This window comes from Neofelis nebulosa, chromosome 10 (genome assembly GCF_028018385.1).
Source record: "Neofelis nebulosa isolate mNeoNeb1 chromosome 10, mNeoNeb1.pri, whole genome shotgun sequence".
NCBI lineage: Eukaryota > Metazoa > Chordata > Mammalia > Carnivora > Felidae > Neofelis > Neofelis nebulosa.
Genome location: NC_080791.1, coordinates 101714107 through 101717681, shown reverse-complemented (window position 1 = coordinate 101717681; position 3575 = coordinate 101714107). Strand labels below are relative to the sequence as shown.

The following is a 3575-nucleotide window of genomic DNA, read 5'->3' as shown; positions in this document are numbered from 1 at the left end:
CTATATAATCAATGTTAGTGTTACTCCAGAGAATTGCACTCAGGTACAACCAACAGGGGCTGCTTTTTCATTGTTTTTGGCACGTTTTTGTTTTTTTCATTGGGAGACTGTCAAAATAGACCTTTTCTCCATTGTGCCAAAGTTCCTCCGAAACCCTGTTCTCAAAGCCTGCTTCACATCTTTGTTCCTCAGGCTGTAGACAAATAGATTCAGCATGAGACTCACAAAGATACAAACCGCTGCCACAATTTTCCCTTGTTCAACAGACTGCTCAGGGGCTGGTCTCAGATACATGCAGAATAAGGACCCAAAAAACATGCAGAATAAGGACCCATAAAACATGGTGGCAGTGATCAGGTGGGAGCCATGGGTGGAGAAGGCTTTGCACTGGCCTTTGCTGGAAGGGATCCTCATGATGGTGGTGAAAATGAAAATGTAGGAGATAAGGATGATGAGTAGGATATAAGGATGGAACGGTGAGGTTAATCTCCACACACAAACAGAGCCGTTTGCTTTCTGTAAGTGTCTGATCCTGTCAGCATCAGGAGGGGTGGGGCAGCACATAGAAATGGTTGATGATGTTGTGTCCATAAAAGGATAAGCGAGAGGTTAATAGTACCTGCATTGTGCCCACCATAGTACCCAGAGGTAGGGGGCAGTGACAAGGCAGATGCAAGGGGGCCTGGACATTCTGCTGTTGTAGTGTAGGGGATGGCAGAGGGCCACGTACCTGTCAGAGGCCATGGTGCCCAGCATGTGATACTCCATAAGGAGCAGAATCACAAAAACAAAACATTGGGCCAGACACCCCATGTAGGAAATGGTTTTCTTCTCTGATAGAAAGTTACCAGGCATCTGAGGTGAGACGTTAGTAGAATACAAAATATCCACGCATGTAAATGGGTGAGGAAAAAGCACATGGTGTTTTGCAGCCGTGGAGTGAACCTGATTAATGCAATGAATCCGACGTTCTTTGTCAGAGAGCTGAGGTAAATCAGGAGAAACACCACAAAAAGGATGGGCTGCAGCCCTGGTTGGCTTGTGAGTCCTAGTAGGATGAACTCAGTTGCCTCAGTGCCATTTTGTTGGGGAAGTTTGTCCATCATCACATTCTCTGATAAGAGAATAATTTTTCAGATATAAATCCAGAAATAAACTGCATTCATTTCAAGACTAAACAAAGTAAATGGGCACTAAAACAAAGTCAGGTTTGGAAAGAGAGGTGTAAATAGGTTGTTAGTTGCCCCAGTGATAGAAGAGTTGCAGCAGGTGCCTTGAGGTGGTTGGTGGTGAAATGGACAATATATTTGAAGTCCATGCACCTGCCATGCTGACTGCTTTGCCACTCTCACCTCACAGCTAGCACATGCAGAATTCGACTTAGCTCATTGGTGTCCCTGATTAGGCTGTGGTATCACAACCACTGGTGCTCCAACATGGCTACTGCCATTGTCTGATCACGACATAAAGCTTCATCAGGAAATCAGGAGACGGGGTGATGCTCTGTAGACTGGTTGTATTGTTGTCAACAAGGGCAAAACTTCTGTAATTGGAGTAGAATATACTCGAGAGCCTGTTGTGTACGTATTGATGTTCAGTTTCTTCCTCATTTCTTCCTTATTCTCTTACAGCAACGTAGGTTTCTTGGTGTCTTTTCCATCTCATCTCCTTTCAAACCAGCCACTCAGAGTCTGGGTTGTTTCCTCACCTAATATCCCTTTTGATCTCATCGTCTCTTTTTATCTCATAACATCCCAATATCCATGATTATTTTATATTATATATGTCATGTTCACATTTCATTTTATCTCATGCCTTTGATTTCATACCTTATATCTAAACTATCAGGAAGTCTTATCTGCTATACCTTCCAAAGATTGTGCATGGAATCTTAAAACAGCTTGTCAGCATTTTCTCTGCTGTCAGTTAGGTCTAAGATAAAATTCTCTCTCTAGTCCTTTTTCTTTTGCCACATTGTCCTTCTAGTGTTTTTTTTTTTTTAAACATCTTGAGCACAATCCTATCTCAGGACCTTTGCATATGCTCATCCCTCTGCCTTGAAATTTCTTCTATCAGGCCTTTGAGTCACTCATGGCATCACCTCATTTAGATCTCTCAAGTTAAGTTCCGCTCCAAATAGCTCTTTAATCATGGACCATGATCTATTTTTCCTCATTTATCACTTCTGAAATGATTATTTATTTGCATAAATAATTATTACATATTTTTAAATCTGTCCTCTATTAAAATGTTAGCCACAGGAGGGCAAGAACTTTATTTTTTGCCATATCCCTGGAATCTGGGCCAATACCTACATCATTTGATACAATAACCATTAGTTGAACAAACGGATGAATCAATGAGGTAAGTTTGCCAACTCACATCCGCTGATTTTTTATGATGTGTAGATGTCTCACCTCTGTGATGTACCAGTGTAGACTGAGTTGCTACAAAAATTCTAGCTACCATATCTGATTTGTTTTTATAACACAAACTAGTGATAATGGCATCTGACCCAAAATCTTTTTAACTGATGATTAAAATTTGCAGGTTGGACTATTAGAAAGAGTTGGAAGTTGACTCAGGACAGAAAACATAAATTGCCTTTAATTTTTAAAGCCAGGAGGATATTAAAAGTTTATACATTTTAAAGAATAACTCTATTGCTTATAACAATGATATATTCACAAATATAACACTTCAATCAGTGATTATCAACTCTGGCTTCATGTTATATTCAGATGGGGAATATTTGAGAGCATTGATACTGGGATCACAGCTCAGCTCAGGTGAGGTATACACATTGGCATACTTTTTAATAAACTTTCCACATGATTTTAATGTACAGCTAGGGTTAAAGCACTGAGTGAGACAGTTGTTATGATCTGTTTAAACTAAATAAAAGAGGTTTTATCACATGTTTTTACCCTCTGCTAGTTTATACTTTCTCCTTAGAGAAGATCCTGATGTATCACCACAAAGTTTCCCTAAGTATAGAACTTGCCATCATCATGCACACAAAAATTTTCCCCATTAGTTTGAAGAAGGAAACACCCCTTCCTCTGACTTTAGCTCTAGTAGTATTCTGTTGGTTTTTTAGAACCTTGAAAAGAGATTATCTTACCAAGAGTCTCCATGAGCCTAACTCAAGTTTTCTTGCATTCATAAATAGAAGGAAAAAGAGGTAAGCCTTATTATTAATGATCACACCATTCTGTTATTTACTGCATAAGGTCCAGGGTTTTCTTTCTTGGATACATGTGGAGAAACACTTACTGTGGAAGTAAATTTGGTATAGTTATAATCCAAATTATAAGCTGAAGTGAAGGACTAGAAGAGAACTCATGTGTTCATATTCTCACTTAAGTGTTCAGTGTTCAAAAAATGCTAGCACAGATTTTGTTGAATGGCATCTAAGACTTTTTCAGTCACACATCACATAGCATAGCCCACAATGCCATGGGCCTCCGCCAGATGGGTGCATTCCACGTTGTTAAGAGACCCTTCTTCCTCTGTCATTCAGTGCTCTCATTCCAATAGAAAGATTAGTGAGAAAGTGAGAGGAATGAGAGTAA

The 3575-nt window shown here is 39.7% G+C and overlaps 1 pseudogene; it reads right to left on the bottom strand.

Annotated features, from left to right (window-relative positions):
* Positions 1–96: 96 nt before the first annotated feature.
* LOC131486673 (olfactory receptor 5M5-like) lies at positions 97–1103 on the bottom strand (annotated as a pseudogene).
* Positions 1104–3575: the final 2472 nt, after the last annotated feature.